Genomic DNA, 19,507 nt, shown 5'->3' with positions numbered 1-19,507 from the left:
CTGTTGTCAGGCAGATCAGGATGCTCAAACATACTGATGAATGTTTTAATAGCTCCACAGAGACACATTGTTTGCACTTTTCAGGTGAGTCAACTGATAAATAGCTTAATACTTTATAGTTGTCTTTGCACATTAAGGTAGAATAGAAGAAAGTTAGTCAAACGACAGCAGGTTTAACACTGAGATGACAGATGCATCAAGGTTTTGATTTATAAAGACAGTCAGCTTAATTAGTGCAGTTTAAATCTGGCACAGGAAATCACTGGGCTGTAGATGCTGGCAGTGGGTTGAAAATGGGAATTCTTGCTGATAAGTGCTTGTCCGTGCCAGTGCCTTGGGGTGCTCCGTTTATTGCCCTTTTGGCAGCACAGCACCTGGCTGCTTCTTGGGCATCACTGTCACCATCAGAGTCCCATGCTGCCAGGCTGTTAGGCACAGTGTCTTGGAATATATTTCTTTAGAAATTGCATATCATCAGTTTTTGTTCTGCAACGTGTCCAAATGAAACATATTGAACCATATGATATATGTGTCCATGATTAATTTGCATGCTGGTTTGGTTTATTTATGAACAGGATTCAGAGAACATTCATTGATTTAGTAAACATAATGATTACTCTCATATCTTAAATTTTAGTACAATAGCATGTCTGATGTACAATATGTTAGAATCGTAATCAGCCAAACAAACTACTGAATTAATGGTTAATGCACTATAATGTACTAAATATAGCAGTGTTCTTGATTAATTAGAACCACTAATGCCTGTTACCAGTTTACACTTTGGAAGCCACCAAAAAGTAATTTTCTTGTCATCTGTGTGCGAGAGTGTGCATTTTGGCCAAGTGCCACTCAGAATGGTTCCAATGACCTTTTCCAGACCTTGTTGTAGAAGGAGGTGTACCCCACCTGTCAATACTGGTTTTCATGGACCACTTCTTTTCACCTTTCCTGTGTTAACTAGAGAAAAATAAACTGGCCTGCAAGGTTTCAAAAGTCCAATGGTAAATGAATAATTAGTGTGATTTTGAAACATTTTTAATGTAGTTTTGTTTTTCTAATAAGAAAAATCAATTGAATTTTACTTTGGAAATAAAGTTTATATATCCATTATATATAATGTTGTTTTTTTTTGTTTTGTTTTCTAAGACCACGTTTCAGTTGGTTGGACTCATTCCAACTGTGGACTCATTATTGTCAGAGACATTCATGCAAACAAGCAAGTCCCAGTTGTATCTATGTTAGAAATGGTATTTTAACATTTAATTTTGTGTAACAACAACAAAAAATATTGCATCACCTTGAACATCTCTTTTTGATTTTCTCCTCAGTTCATTTTCAGTGGGAGCGAGGCTGCGCTACACAGGCGGCACTGAAAGCGGCACCCCTTGCTAACATCGAACACAAAAACCCTGCTGCTTTGTCGTGGTCAACTGCTAGTGCAAGATAAAAAAAAAGAGTTTATCTTTTTGTGGCTGCTGTGTGTCATTGACCAATCAGAGGTGACTTTATTCACAACCAATCTAACAGCATTTAGCTTTTATGTGATGAAAGACCAACACAGAGGAGACATGGGCTTGCATGCTGCTACTTTGTGCTCTGAAAAAATTGCTTTCCTCCATGATGTCCGCCCACCAATCACATTTATTTAGGTTTATATCTATTTGTGGTTAACCTGTTTTACCTACATTTCTCAAATGAAAACCCACACATTTTATTCAGCAATATAAGCCATTTTATTTAGTTAATTTAGTTATTTTTATTAGCAGTCACTTATTTGCAACATGAAATACAATGATGAATGTTTTTATTTGCACTTTAGATGATTGTGTTCACCTAAATATGTAAAGTTAATGAACAATTTAAGCAAAAATGTTATATCACAATATTCTTAAAACAGTTAATTAATGAACATATATCACAAGATCCAGAACAAATTAGATATAAACAAATCGTACTGAACCACCATATAAATAAAACTATTTTAAGACAGACGTCATTGAAAGTAATAACTTGCAGCTCCGTAAGTGAGTCAGACACTGATTCAGCAAGTGCTTTGACTGATTCAATGAGTTCAGACTGTGAACAATTTTTGACCGATTCAAACCTTTTTTAATTCATTCCTCATTTTGAGCAATTCATCAAAAGGAAAAGCTCATGCGTCTTTTATATGTGACTATACTGGATGTGCTGCTTGTTTTGTTTGCAAGGACGACTCCGGGTTTCTCACCTTTTATTCATTGACATTCAATTCAAAACTTAAGTTAAATACATTTTTGGAAAAATAAAGATACAAAAGCTGTCTCTGGGTCAGTATCTTGTCAAAAGCTACTTATATGTGTCATTCAGGTACTAATGTCCCCTTTGAAGGAAAAAAAGGCACACTGTTGTTCCAACTATTCTGGTGTACAACATGTGTATCACGTAAATCTAGCCTATCACGTACTGTGAAAAATACCCTTATCACAGCTCCACTGTGATTATGGCACAAAAAGGGATGCGAGTCACGTGACAGTCATCGTCTCTTTCATGTTAATGCAATCATCTAGGAACAAAAGCAGTAAAACGTGAGCCTACATTGACATCTGTTATCTGAGATGAATATGTATGCACACACACTCACTCGGTGGTTACATAGAGGTGCACAAGAATGCTCGAGAAGGACACGTGCTCACACACACACACACACATGCCTCTGGCTACTCTGTGATCAAAGAGCTCGGCACTTTCTTTAATCACTTCTACATGTATAAGATATTCCGGAAGGATGTTGCTCGGCTTGTGACAGGCTGTGGCGAACGCTTTGCATGTCTGACCTGACTGATCGATAAGTTATTAAAGAACAACCTCTTGGAGGCTCGTCAATTAATTCAGGGCTGTCAGGCTGCGGTCGGCCCGGCCGTGTTCTGCTCTGAGGATCCTCCCGCGGTCCCAGACGACCTTACACTCGCTCTCCCTCCCTCATCAGCCACATGCGGGTGCATTAACTGGGCTGACGGGAGGAAGGTACTAGAGGGAGATTTAACGGGATTTCATCTGTCCAGTTTTGTATTGATTGAATCAAGTTGTGCAGTAAACATCGAAAAGATGCTTTAGAGTGAATGCAAGTATGTGCCAATATGATGTTAATGTTTGTTTAAAGGAATAGCCCAGAAATGAAAACTGCTGAAAATGCACTCACCCTCAGGCTGTTCAACAAGTACAGTTGATGAGTTTGTTTCTTCACTAGAATAGATTTGGAGAAATGTAGCATTGCATCACGTGCTCACCAATGGATCCGAATGGGTGCCGTCAGAATGAGAGTCCAAACAGTTGATAAATACATCGTAATAATGCACAAGTAATCCACACAACTTCAGTCTATCAGTTAATGTATTGTGAAGCAAAAAGATCCATCTTTTGTTATCCTCTCACATCAAAATCCACCAAGCTTCTTATTTAGAACTCTTTTCATTTGTAAACAGTGCTTGATCTATGCATATTTCTGTCCTGATTCGGATTATATTACGTTTTTCTGTGTCTAAAGCAATAATATGGATATAGGACTCTTATTTTAGCTGGAAGCAACAGTTTGATGTTAAAAATGTCTTGATCAATTTGATCAAATTGATTAAATGCAGTTTGGGGATTACTTGTGGATTACTTGATGGTTTTTAGCAGCTTTTTGGACTCTCATTCTGATGGCACCCAGAAATGTATGTAATGCTAAATTTCTATAAATCTATTTTGATGAAAAAGCAAACTCTTGATGAGCAAACTCATCTTTCATGGCCTCATAAAATTTTCAGCAAATTTTCGTTTTTGGGTGAATTATTTCTTTAAACATCTCTATCTCTAGTGTGGTGTTTAATTAGAGAATGGAGATGAGTTGGCTTAAGGATGCAGTATTGCAGCTTACTGGGAAGGATGTTTAGTTTGTAATGGCAATGTGAAATGTGTGTGTGTGTGTGTATTCTCAGGCGGTAGGAAGGAAAACACATCAGAAATCTCAGCCTGACTTAACGCCTGCCACTTTCCTCCAACCTGCAGTAACAAGATCAGCTTTACAGCCTCTGCTCTTCCTCGACTTCACCTTGCCAGACTTTCCAGACGTTTCTTTGCTCCTGGGAATAAACATACAGTACAATATATCACACATTTTTAGACTTTTCATTTAATCAGTCGTATTCCCACTTATGTAATAACTAAACATGTAAAAAAAAAAAAAAATGAATCCAAGATTGTGAGCGAGACGAAAAAATGTACAAACAATTATCATGTTTATATATATGTCATATTTAAAATGATGTAAAACAATAAATGTAAACAGTTTATAGTAAAAAATAAAGCAGCAAAATGTTGAAAGAAAAAAATGTTGAAACAAATAACAGCATGTCGTAAAAATAATAAATATTTAATTAAATATATGCACTATATTTTTATTTATACACTATTGTTTGGAGTTTGTAAGAATCTTTTTTTCTTTCTTTCTTTCTTCATTTCTTCATTTCTTTCTTTCTTTCAAGCAATTAATAGTTTTATTCAGCAGGAATGCATTCAATTGATCAAAAGTGTTAATAAAGACATATAGTTACAAAATATTTATATTTCATATAATTGCTGTTCTTTTAAACTTCATATCTTAAAAATGTGTCACAGTTTCCACAAAAAATAGTTTTATGATGTGTCTTTGAGCATCAGATCAGCATATTGGAATGATTTTTGCAAGATCATGTGACACTGAAGGCTGGAAATTCAGCTTTGACATTACAGAAATAAACGACATTTGAAAGTATATTAAAATAGAAAAAGTTTAAATTGTAATAATTTTTTATAATATTATTGTATTATTTTACTGTATTATTTTACTTTGATTAAAAACAATTTATCTTAAAAGTAAATAGATAAAAAGCGGTCGTTTTACAGGTAAAGTCTTTTGAATGCACATATGTGTTTTGCATATTTACACATTTGACCAGGTTAACAATATCATAAAAATATCAGCTTAAGTAAAAAATTATCTACATTGAAAGTTGATCATTATGCATTAACTAATGTATTTCTGAATAAATTCCCTAATTCTGCCAATTAATGTGTAAATATTGTTTGGTTTCAGAAACAAATCGATGTAATATATATATATGTATACACTTGCTTTTGTTCTTTTAGCACATACTATAAATACTAAAACATTCTCAAATCTTTTCTCTACTGAAAACAAAATGTGTATTAGAAACTACACTAAAATTTGAACCCCACTTTATATGCATTGGCAACCTTGGAGAGGAGGAACTGATGTCCTGTTCTCTCTCCTTCATCAAATCTCTCCTGTTTTCACTCCTTCATGTTCCTCTTGCTCTGAGGATCAGACCTGAGAGTCGAAGCCCTAGAAGAAGTGTAGGCCTATCTATCAGATCTCAGAAATAACAGCTCTGACCGCTGACCCGTTCAAACTGATCAAAAGTCCACAAGTGCCATCACGCCACAGCTACGATGAGACAGGTGGAGAGAAGCACTCGGTAAGAGGACAATCCCTCATAATCTTTAGATTTCCTTTATTGAGCGTCGAGCCGAGTTTCCTCCCGTCATGCGTGCTTGACACAGTGTAGTGATTTCTCACTGGATATTTGCCACAATTGCAGCAGCCACATCTGACAGAGATGGAGAGAATATTGTTTAAGGGTGAGAGGGATAGATTTATCGTCCGACCCGCCATCAGAGAGGGATGTGATAGATGGACTAATACTCTTTCTGTCCTCTCGGCTCTCGAGTTGAGGCTTCAGACTCCAGTTTGATTCGTGACTGTTGGGATATTTATGCATCCGAATGCAGCATCGGGCGTCTGAACATCTCGTTTAGATGCTTATTTTATACCGGGGCAGAGACCTTTAGGAATTTTGCGCATTTTTGCTCTAGTTATATTCCTAGAGGATTAGAAAACCAGACCAGAAAAGAATCCGAAGACCACATTCGGTGGTAATTGTTTCTTTGTGCCTATTGTAGGGAAATAAATAAGTCTGGTTTCTCCACACGAGAGAGAGAGAGAGAAAAAGAGAAGGAGTGTGTGAATGAGAGACCAAGCGCGATCAAACGAGAGGCGAGAACATTCCGATAAATTGATGCGATGGGGCCGGCACCAGTCCGACACAGAGGGAGCATTGATTTGGTCTGTGATGTTCTGATGAGTCAATCAGATCCTCTTCTGTGCCAAGAGCTGGTTCTTTAAAGACCTGCTCTTATAGACTATTAGCAGCAGTATCTACTAAAGGAGTAATAATATACCTGCCTGACAAAGTCTGTTACTTAGCCTGACCTGTTAATGAACACGATGAGCTAACTAATGTCATTCTGCAGCTGTTTTTAACAATTTGTTAAAGAAATAAATATTTTAACTTTTTATTTTGTTTACATAATATATGTGTGTATACTGCGCATATTTATTGTGCAAATATATATACAAACACATGCATGTATATATATTTAAGAAAAATATGTTATGTTTATATATTACATATATTTATATGTACTATAAAATATAAGAAAACTTAAATGTATAAACATGTAAATATTTTCTAAACACTGTGTTTGTGTATTTATATATATACATAATAATATACACAGTGCAGATGTAAACAACAACTTTTATTTTGGATGCGATTAATCGTTTGACAGCACTAGTTATAAACACTTATGTTCTGTTGACTTTAATTCAATTCAATTTAAGTTTATTTGTATAGCGCTTTTTACAAAACAAATCGTTACAAAGCAACTTTACAGAAAATTGTTAAATATTTAGTAGTAGCTAGTAGTTTGTGCACATTTGACAGGATTTTAGAAAAAATAAAAATAATAATAAAAGACGTAGTCAGCTAGACGATGAACTGTCAATATTGTTAATTAAGTTATTATATGATGCAGTCACACATTTAGCAATAATTGTTAGTTTACCGTTTTTATATTTTATACATCTTTAAATAATATTTTATTTATATCTTTCCCTGCCAAATGTTGTTGTGGTTATTGTTGTGTTGATAACCATTACCAAGTGTTGTGTTGATAACCAAGCTATTGTTTAGTTTCTTTTACATGTCAATTTGAAATTATAGCATAAGAAATGTCATGCATTTATGATTGATGCATTTCTTTGATCTCTTTTATCACTCTGTAGTAATGCAAAATTAATTAATTGAAACGCTTTTGTTTTTGGAAAACTACAGAAATAAGATAAATCGCTGGTTTACGGATAAGGAAGGTTCTTTATTATGTGAGCAGTGTTTTGTTTGTGTAACGTGAAGAGGGATTTAATGGTTCCTATAACACCTCGATTAACCTACCGTTCAAAGGTCTGTGTTCCTGTTTGCTGGGCCAATTGGGGTTGTCCTATGATAATTATTATGCCTTGATCCAACGTCAATATTTTCCAGATTTTTTTTTTTTTTATATATATAATTTGCATTTGCTATTATACATTTACAATCTGAATCTGAATGCCAGTTATCTTAGCAAGCAATGTGGTCTTTAAAATCTATCCATCCATCCATCCATCCTTCTTCCTACCTATCTATTTATTGCTATTGGAGCAAATTTGAACAACAAATTACTGTAGTTTCCAGTCATTATTATAGAAGATTACCTAATTATGATGACTTTTGGTCTCTGCCTGAGACCTCTGGAAATGTGAAAACAGTCCATGTTTTTTCGTCATAAAATATAAATGGGTCCTTTACTCATAAAAAAAAAAATATATATATATATATATAAAACCACCTTTTATTTTACATCAAATATCTATTGAGATCTATTTATTTGGGGGTCAAAAATCTTTGCTTAAAACCTAACAGCCACATTCTCCAAAGCACAATCAATCCAGTAAATGTCTAAATGAATTCTAGAAGACATTTTCGAGACATTTGACTCCGTGAAAGAGGTGTTGTTGTCTTACAAGAGAAAGAGGTTTTTGATGAAGACTTATTGCCAGTACGTGTAGCAGCCTTGTCCTCCATGACGGCATCGCACACCTCAATGTCTGCTCAGGGCAGATTGTGTAAATCTGTTGCGAGACGGCGTTATTAACTCTATTTTCTTTCCTGCTATCCACACATTGTCACCTGTTCAACCTTATTTCAGCTTAAGTGCCTCTTAATCATCCCATTCCCGGGCTGATAGATCTCCCCCTCTCCTCACGCCACCTTCTCCTTCTGTACATCTCTCTTTTCTCTTGCAAATCCTCTGAGGGTGTAACTTTCTGATTATATGCCGAGCATCTCTCTGTCCAATTTAGGGCTTCGGAGTGCTTCTGACTAACAATCCCAAGGGAGGAGAAGCGGTCTTGAATACATACGTGTGTCCAATATCAGCCCGGGGCTACTGGAAGATAATGGTTGTAAAGCTACCAAATTCTGGGTATACACAACTTTTGGTGTTCTATCCAAACATTTGATATGTTGGTTCCTCGCGCACGCTTGTTACCTACATGATTTCATTTCCTCCATCTGGGCCTGGCCTCCATTATGTGTTCGCAGTCTAAGCAGGCAGTCATTACCAGAAGAAAATGGCTTAATTATTCAGGCGAGGCTTTTCGACTGCATGGGAGAGAAACATATGTTACGCTTAACAACGGGGGGAAGTTTGGAGCCCGAGCAGTCAGGCTGAAACAGCTGACGGAGCCAGTGCACGCGTAGGGCTTTCCCTGGGAAAAGCAGAGCAGGCAATAATCTAACTATAATTAAGGCCTATAAACCATGTCAGGCTGCCATTAGACCAAATGGCTTGCAACCAATCAGCTATGACATTAATGGCACCGGAGCTTCGTAAATCATTTGTGTTATAATAAGAGAATCTGTTTAAGCATTTCTGTTTTACACCTTTACCACACTTTTGTGCTGTTTTCACAGGAATGACCTGTTAGCCCAATAAAACTGCAAATCTCTGTTAGTTCACTGTTATTTACAGTAGACTTGTGTACAAAGTCATAGTAGCTGTTTTAAAGGAATGCTTGGGTTCAATACAACTTACCAAGAATACAGCAGAAATTTATTTTTATTTTACTTTTGCCAGTTGTTTTTGTTTTTTAAGTTTCATACAAAGTTTTTTTCAAGATTCAAGGTTATTTTATTTTATTTATTTATTTGACAGTTGGTTTTATCTTACTAAGTTGCATAGCAGTTTTTTTTTCAAGATTCGTCATTTTATTTTAATTTTGTTTGCAACTTAATATTTTATTTGCACAGATTAGCACTGATTAATGTGACAGAGTCAAGTAACGTTGTATCTAATATTTGTACCTATTTTAAATATTTGAACTTTTACTGTTACGAATGCTTTCAATTAATAAATTTAGCTCAATAATACATATAAATGCTTTATTTATAACAACTTTATTTATTTATCCACAGCTTTCCTTGAAACATACAGTACTATATGTCTAATATTGTCTCAGGAGGGTTAACTGGTTGAGTCAGACCTAAAAGCCCGTAGGAATTGTATCAGTTTTACTGGAGCTGGTGTGTACTGGTGCACTTCGTGACGATGAGACTCTTCGATAACAGAAATGAACAGCAGGGTAAGAGGAAGTGTGCTCGGCCTATTATTCACCTCTAGAGGTGCTTTTTAGGGCAAAAATACACATTAATTCATCACCATGGAAACAAGGGAACATTCCTTTCCTGGCACCTGGGGTGTTAGTTAAGGTGTTCTTGGTCTTTTCGTGTGTTATAAAAGACACTAAAAAGCCATTATGCATACTTCATGGGTTAGATCTGGAAATGGGACCTGGGTCAAGAATACTGAGGTTTTTTGGAGACAACGCAAAGAAAAAACAGTTTGTTACACCAGAGCTCTCTTATGATCTTTAATCAACATTGGGTTTGCAAACGAGTTCACTGGCATCTGAGTTATTGCCATGCTCAGCAGCATCAGTAAAAAGTAGCAGGGCAGTCTGCTTCCAAAAAAACATGCTGGCTGGTTTACTCAGCAGATTATATTAACAGATAGTATTATTAATGGAAAATGTGGATCCATCCCAGCAGCATCTTCATGGCCTTCTGGCATTCTTTGTAACTGACATGCATTGATTCAGATTTAAGTTCTCGCCAAAAATGGACTGGTTAAAGGTACCTGGCCTCTATAGTGTCAGCAATCTAAGCAGTAATGTACATTCAACTGCATTTTAAACATCAAAGCACTTCTATGAATTATGCGTAATAAATAGGTGCTTTAACTTTAGCTTATTTAGCATCTTACATTTAAGCAATGACTAGATGTAATAATTGGTGCACATTGTCTTATGTAACAGTATATTTATGTAGTCAACAGTTACATTAAAATGGGTTGATTAATAAAGTAAAGTAGTATTGTATAAGCCTATTATAATATATATATATATATATATATATATATATATATATATATATATATATATATATATATATATATATATATATATATAACAAATAATAAAAAATAATAATATAAAATTATAAAAAATGTATACTAATAATAATACTACTAATAATAATAATACATTCATTTAATGTTTTAAATAAATTGTTTACAATTATTTATCAATTATTACAAAATAAATTATATTATAAATGTTTTTATGAGTTTAGATTATTTATAAATAATTGAAAAAATTTATCTAAAACATTTTTAGATTTAATATTTTAAAAGTATTATTTAAAATCTTTTTTATTATACATTTCTTATTTTTTTTTAATTAAAGATACAATTTGTATTAATAATTCAAAATTTTTAATTAACAAATTGTATTATTATTATTATTATTATTATTATTATTATTATTATTATTATTATTATTATATTAATGTTATAGCCATATATGTATGTATGTGTGTAAGTGTTCTCTCTGGCCAGATGGCATTTCTTATTGTCAAGCCATGCATTACTGGTTAGAGGTAAAAGGTTGGCTAACTTTTTTCTTTCCTTGTAGCAACTGACAAACAACATCTGTGATTAGAGAGAAAAATGACTCCGTCTTAACAATAGTTCACTTTCAGGTCCCAGATATTTCCACATAAATCAAAAAGAGACAGATAATAACATCAAAATGTATTGATCTGAGTGAGGTAACTCTGACTTGAGCAGCAAGAAGCCCCTAAACACAATCTAAAGGTATTGCGGCATTTTAGAGATTACACTGTATCTTATTGAATAAGAGGATTTGGGATTTGGGATAGACGAATTGTATTTTTCAAGAGAAATAGTTATATTAATGTTAACTGATATAAGTGATGTAATTCATTGTGGCATAAAAATGCTTTTAGAATTTTGTCTAATATACCAATGATTGTTTTTCCTCACACAGCAACATCTGTCTCTGTCTGCACATATGTGCCGACCGGAGCTAATGATGAGGTGAGATTTAACTCTATCCTTTATAGGCTGTCATGAAAACCATACCCAATCAGATTACAGTCTGCTTAAGATGTTGTTCAGACTTCATTGCTAAACTCAGGATGAAAAGAGGGTCAAAGTTGCCGACTTGGTCAATCTGATGGCTTGAGCTTATTTGCGTGTTTTCCTTAAGAACGTTGAGCCTACATGATGCCATATCCTGTGCATTGCGCTCGTGCAGCAGAGAGAGCGTGAACCTGGATGGCATTACTAGCCGAGATCAAATCCAAACATTGTTCCACCAGCAGGCGTTTCTTGATTGAGTATTGACAGCATGCAATTACTCTCTCGAGCGCTGATTGACTTCTCGTTAGAGGATGTCTGATGAAGGATTCACTGAGCTGATTCCAAGTAAATGTCTTGCCTCACAGCAAGTGTTTTGCAAGGTCAAATCTCAGCATCCATCCTCTTTACACTGCACACAAAAAAAAAAAATAATAACAGGATTTTGTTTGAAATCCTGAAAGCAATTTCATTTTTAATGTGAGTGACTGTGTGCATGATAGTGTGTGCATGATAGTGTGTGTATTCTGTCTAAATGCATGTCTAAATACTTTGTGAAGCCACTGTGCACTGTAACAGAGAGGAGTAGCAGGTTAAAATTTGCAGCTTTCAATATGTGGCATCCTGTACCATCTGTATATACAATTTGTTTAATATATCTTTAATATATCTTTAATATATATATATCACAGATAGGTTGGTTTTCTGGAATACCTACAGGCTTTAAAAGTGATGCATTTTGTTAGCAAGTTTTATTCCAGAGAAAGAAAAGCAAAAAGTCCTGGTGTGAATGAAGGAGAACTCTCAAAGGGCTCAGCCCTTTCAGTTAGACACCTGGAAGCTTTACTTCATACATTCTGTCTTCTTTGAGATGCTCAGAGATGTTCCAAGGGATGCCCTGGAGCGAGAGCTGCCCCACCAGCACCCGACCCTACCCACTTCTGGAGGACAGCTCTAGCATTTCAAAAACCAAGCCTAATTTGAAATACTGTATCCTTCCCACCAGAGAAGCTCTGCATTAAAACCGATGACTTTCTCCTGCTTAATGTCAATAAAAGACTAAGAGCTGATGCACAGTGGGGGACCGGGGCTGATATTGCTTCTTGTGTGGCAGGTTTTGGTTTGGGAAAGAAAAGTAAAGGAGGAAATACGTGGCATGTATTCTGTTGTGCAAAATAGTCTCCAGAAATGATGTGCAAAATGACTGTTAAACCATTTACAGCTTTTTAGAATGTGTAGTATTATGTTGGATCTTATGTATTTATTGCTTTTACTGTACTTTATTGAAATGTTTACTGGTCCTTGAGATCCTTTTATAGCAACAATAAATTTCATTTGGTTGGTTATGAAAGTGTTGTTAGCTGTTATGTCCTAAACTCTAACCATGTAAAAAATAAAATAAAATAATATTAATAATCTACAGCTTGCCTCAAATGAATAGCAGTTTCTATGGAAATTGATTTTTTTTCAGTTGTGCAAACATCACTACATAGTAAGTTTAACAGGTACTTTTGCAATTTCTCCATCAGTCTGCAGTATCGAGTTCAGTTCGAAATCCAACTGATTATAGAAACATAATCTTACTAAAGGCATAATAAATGCATTGACCCTAACCCTAACCCTAACCCTGTTGCATGAAATAATCAGAATTGTAAAGAATGCTTAGAGATATTAAGGTTGAGTCAGAATAAGGTTTTGCTAAATCAATCAATTCATAGATATAAATAGATATTTTATCTTTTGTGTTCCGCAGAAGAAAGTCAAACCAGTGTTATTTTAATATCATTGATATACCTTGTTAGTTTTTATTTTGAATTAGATTTTTAAAATACATATTTTCTGATGCTTGTGTGTTCTGATAATTGTTATTAGTTAGTTAATTAAAAAAAACAAATTATTAATTAATTTAATGGTTTAAGTTTCAGTTCATTATAATAACCCTGAGTCATACTGATTTATAATGACACGAGGATGAGTAAATAACGATAATTGTCAGTTTTTCTAGGAAATAATTCTTCCATACCAGGTAAACAGATAAACAGGTAAGATATGTATGTAGACAGATAGATAGATAAAGCCAACATCCTTCAAATCAAACGCCGGTATGATCACATTTGAAAGTTCCAACATATAAGATTTATAACAAGGGATGGAGGACAAAGAAGCTCCTCTCTGTGTGTTAAAGGGGTTGTGCAATGCAGCCCAGCATCTCCCGCTGTCTGCCTGCTGGAAATTTTCAGTGCTGATGGAGCTATTGATCATGCACACATTAAAATGATGTCTACTGCTCTAAACACCAATGACAGAGAGGTACATTAATCAGGAAATCAATGGCTGTGTCAATGGGCTGCTGCGCTTGACAATAGATTGCAGTCCAAAGACAAGAGGCCCAGAAAGCCGTTCTCTACAAAGTCAGCAACCCATTCAAATTCCAAGTGTTTATTTTAATCCGCGCCAAGACTTGGGTATAAAGGTTTTTAATACATTTAAGGAGAGTCTTGCATGGAGGAGCTCAGACTCCTTGAGGGGAAATGACTTATAACCCTGCTAAGAACTGTTGCTTGTTTGACGTCAAGTAATGAGTTGGTAAAGGCTGAGCAATGTGTCAACGTATCACTTAAACAGCTGTAATTTGTCAGCCAACAAATTAGCTCTGTTCCAAAACCTTGTGAGCTGCCCACCTAGGTGATATTTATAGGCATTATAGGGACACCGCTTATATGATGTGTTCCAAACAGTAGGCAGCTTAATTATGCTTTTAAAATACCTTTTGGCTAAAATGTTAAGCAGCATTTCACGTGTGCTTCTTAGATAAGGCAATCCCAGAAACCTTTTTCACAATTTGTATCCTAGTTGGCGTATATTAATTATATATTAAATAAATGCATTTTTGTGTACACCAATCAAGTTTTGGGTCTGTAAGATTTTTTAAATGTTTTTCAAAGAAGTCACTTATGCTCACCTAGATGGTATTTGTTTGATCAAAGTGAAATATTATTACAATTCAAAATAACAATTTTCTACTTTATGTGATGGCAAAGCTGATTTTCAGTAGTTATTACTCCTGTCTTTAGTGTCACATGACATATATATAATATATATATATATATATTTGTTTCAGGATTATTTGATGAAGTTCAACAGAACAGCATATATTTAAAATATATATATTTTTGTAACATTGTGTTTCTACTGTAATTTTCGATACATTTGATGTGTCCTTGCCAAACAAAAGTATTAATTTCTTTTAAAATAAAAACTCTAACTGTTTGTAAACTTTTGAGCAGCATTGTGTACAAATATATTTCTGTTTCTATGTATGGAAGGTTTTTTTTTTTTTTAGAGAAAGGACCCTAAGAGTCGTTAGATTAGCAACATGTTTGGTATAATTTCTCAATTAATATAGTTGATTCCCATGAAGAACATTTGAAATCATTCACTTATAAAGTAACATTTAATTTAAGATTCTACCTTAGCAGTTAGCTATTTATATAGACAACGAGCTAGGCAAAGTGTTATGTTTGTATAATAACGGCTATTGTGAGAAATTCGGAATCTGAGGACAAAAAGTGCTAACGCTAACCTTTAACATATCTCTTGTGATCTTTGACAAATCTGACTCCTATAATTAGAATTATTATCATATTTTGCTGTGTTTCAAGAAGGGAAAGAGTCTTATTAAAACAATTTGTGCAATCCAACCGTTTCTGGGCCGATCAGAGTGTGATATACCAACCAGAAGTCCATGAATGGATGTCCACGTTCCATCTAATTTATTTCTCACTCAAATTACCAGCATGTTCTAAGTGTCAGCTCGAACCTCAATTATTTATACTGCTAACAACCTAAAGCAGAGGTTAATCAGCTGATAAATCTTCAATAGCCTTATAAAGCGATGCCTCACCTGTCACCGTTCACAGCAGCTGAAGCTGATATTAGCCGTAGTGTCATTATCTGTTGCTGATATAGTCACTCAACTGTCAAGCTAAAATATGGCCACTGTGGTCTATTGAAATGAGCCCCGGAGCATCTGTGGAATAATGATATTCCGAATAGAGCAAGGAAGTTACTTTCATCTGCCCTGGATGCCCATAACTCACTAGAGATCGGTATTTCTCTCGCCGCCCATCATGGTGATTGCTATTTTTCATCTAACGGAGATATCGCTTAGTATGCATGTGCTGTGCTGTTTTTAAAGGCCCCAGGACAGGGAACCGAAAGCCTTATTCTGTTTTCAGACATTTCTAAGACTGTTCACGGAACAAATATTAGTCGAATGGAATGTCTTAAATTTTTCAATATTTTCAGACAGCAGGGGAAGCGTCAGATAAGTATATTGCTTATTTTCCCTGGACATTTCGTAGGATACAGTCTTTCAATATGAGCATAGACTCCAGTTATTATGAATCCAGACTCATTTGGACGTCCTGCCATGTGTCTTTTCAACCCGCTGTCTTTTTTTCCTTCTCCCATCAGGTTGAACTGGATTGCAGTTGCATGCCTGTAATTTGACTTAAGACATAGGCAATTTCTCCCAGAGTTCTGAGCGGTGCTGACCGCCGTATTGGACAGGGGGCTGACAGCGCAGAGCAGAAGACTGACACCTGTAACAGGAAGCTCAAATTAAAGACAAGGCGAGCCGGCAAACTGTCAGGTGGAGACATTCTATGTTCTAATAGATCTGTGGGCAGGAAAGGTGAGGGTGGTCACAGTCCAGACATCCAAGATACACGCGCACACACAAAAACACACACAGTCAAACACTCTGGTGTAATTCATTTGACCTTTTCAGAAGGACTGATGATTAAATGCATTAAATCAGAGTTGTTTTAATATACCTTTACACACTTTAAAAAGAAACGTATAGATTCTACTCTATTCTATCATTAATTACTCACCCTAATGTCGGTCCAAACCTGTAAGACCTTTGTTCATCTTCAGAGGACAAATTATTATATTTTTGATGAAATCCGAGAGCTTTCTGACCCTGATATAAATAGCAATCAACTACAACATTCAAGGCAAGAAACATAGCGGGGACATCGTTAAAACAGTCCATGTGACATCACTGGTTCAACATTAATTTTATGAAGCCACAGAAAACAAAGATTATGATTTCATTCAAACATTTCTTCTCTTCCCTATCAGTCAGCTATCCCTTTAATTTTTATTTTAGTAGATTTCATCCTGTGTTGCATAAAGACTACTTAAATTTAACAGCTATGATATACTAAGAACTTGGATAAAGTCTACCTTACATGCATCATATATATATGCAATATATTACATCATGTAAAAAGTGAGTTATTTGAACTCTTGATTGATAAAAATAGCTTCTGTGGCATAGCAAGTGTCTGCAGTGAATAAGTAAAAGTTTATCTGTCACTGCTCTGACATTAGTGCAGCTATTGCTCATTGAGTGGATCAACTTAGACTAGAACTTAAGTCATGTAGCCACCCACAGCCTACAGCCAGAAGCTCCACTCTTCAGCACAGTGGTGACCACAACAACGTCAGCATAACAGAAACTTTTTAAATGTCAAACATAACTGAACATTTAACACTTACAGGTCTTCTGTATTACTCCGAAACATGTAAAATAACACTTAATTTGGTGGAATATATCCAACTCAAAATAAATAAATAGGAAACTTCCGTTTTGCATGATTTATTGGAATAGTTCATTCAAAAGTGAAAATTCACCCTTAAGTTGTTCCAAAGTTGTGAGTTTCTTCCTTTTGTTGAACACAGCAGAAGAAATGTTGAAGAATGGCTAATCAAACATTTACTTCCAGGTTTTTTTTTTTTTTTTTTTTCACAGGTATGGAACAACTTTAGGGTCAATACATAGAATTCAAATTTTGGGTAAGCTATCCCCTTCAGTAAAAGCAAAAAAAAAAAAAAAATAATAATAATAATTTTTAATTATTATTATTATGTTATTTTTTACAGTGTAGTATGTATTTATGTTGAAGTATATATATATATATATATATATATATATATATATATATATATATATATATATATATATATATATATATATATATATATATATATATATATATATATATCAATTTACATTTATTTATAAATTTAAACTTTGTTTTTTATTTTTTAGTAATGTATATGTGCATTTATCATTTTTTACTTTTATTCAGCTTTTTCCCAAGTAAAATTTTTTTTTTTTAAATTTGATATCTCTATTATATTTCAGCTTATTTTCAGGATATTCAAGTTTTTAAATGTTTACGTTATAATTAACAATATCAACACTATGTTACATTGGTGTGCTTATTATTATTATTATTATTATTATTATTGCTCCCCCCCCAAAAAAAATAATTAAATAAAATAATTAAAATGAAGTATAATGACTAATTTAATTAAGAATGCCTTCTGATTTCGAATTTCTAGAATTTGTAATTGTAATTTTAACTAGAAAATGTTAAACATTCATTGCCCAAGCCAATGAACACTAAGCATATATTCTCCCAGTCACACACACATACTTTACTTTTTGTGCTCGTATTGTCAGTTGGTGCATTCTCATGCTGGAGAAACAGCAAGTTCTCTGATTGCAGTATAAATGTAATCACTCATTACTTTGGAATGCTCCCAGTGGTAGCAGCTGTTCAACAGCTATGAGGATTCTTATTAGTTATGCAAATGCACACCTTTTTGAAAGGTTCTCTTCACATGTGTAGGTGTTATGGCTGTCAGTCATTATTAACAATTTCCGCAGGAAAAAAGTATTTAAAGTCTTCATACCTGGATGAGATATTTACTATAGGAGATTTAGACTTAGTACCACACACCAAAGAAGGCCACTCTTTGCCTCAGGTATGTTCTTTTACCCCTTCTTTAGTCTCCAAGTTTTTTCAAGGACACCGATCAATTCATATTCATTCGATGCGACTGGAAGTTAACAGATTCGCACATCTTCACAATGATCTTCACAAGTTCCCACAAGGTCTAACTATAGAGGCTGTGGCCTCCTGTGCACATGTAGGCAACATATATGTTGTTTCCTTTCATCTTTACCTTTCACAAAGGGAATGTGACAGCTTTGGAGATGTTTGCTGTTACTTGCAATCCATTTGCAATCCGTATTACTCTTGTCCATGAACTGAGAGGTTAACCCTGTAAAAAGCGCACATGAGTGTTTAGTTTTATTTTTTGAGCTTGAATCAATGAGTAAAATAACATATTTAGTATTGGACATGTTTGCATGCACATATTTTGTTTTTGTTTTTTAGTTTTTTTTTAAGGCTTATACCTATTTGTGACACTGAAGCACAAACCCAGTGTTAAGTCGCTCGGGTATATTTGTACCAATAGCCAAAAAAACATTGTATGGGTCAAAATTATAGATTTTTATTTCATGCCAAAAATCATTAGGATAATAAGTAAAGGTCATGTTCAAAAAAGATATATATATATTTTAATTTTCTACCATAAATATATCAAAACATAATTTTTTATTAATAATATGCATTGCTAGGAATTCATTTGAACAAATTCAAAGGCGAAAATCTCAGTATTTAGAATTATTATTATTTTATTTTGTTTTGCATCCTCAGATTTCAGATTTTCAAATAGTTGTTTCTAGAAAAATTTACACTTAATACACCTATGATTTTGTGCTCCAGGGTCACATTTTAGAAATCCAAAAAATAATAATTAAATGATATTTCTCATTCTTACATTAGCACACATGAATGAGGTTACCTAGCAAATAAAGGTTGTTTTATTTTTAATTACAGTGTTTTATTTTTTTTCATCTAAATTAATGTTTCTTTATTTCTTTCTTTATGTATGTGTATGCATGGATTCATTCATTCGTTATACTTGAATTCATTATATATTATTATATATTATTTTAAAGATTTCTTTCTTGTTTTTTTTTGCAATTTTTTAGAAACCGTAATACTGGTTAAATCATATCATGGTCAGAATATTTGTATGCATCTAAACATGATCGCTGTCTGAAGATGCCTATTTATTTAAATAAATTCAGTACTGGTCTTGATAATCACATGAATATTTCTTCACAACCTTCCTTCGTATCATTATTGACAAAATCTAAACTTTTATTCAGACCATTAGG

The sequence above is a fragment of the Carassius auratus genome, chromosome 24 (genome assembly GCF_003368295.1).
Source record: "Carassius auratus strain Wakin chromosome 24, ASM336829v1, whole genome shotgun sequence".
Lineage (NCBI taxonomy): Eukaryota > Metazoa > Chordata > Actinopteri > Cypriniformes > Cyprinidae > Carassius > Carassius auratus.
This window is presented reverse-complemented; position numbering follows the sequence as displayed.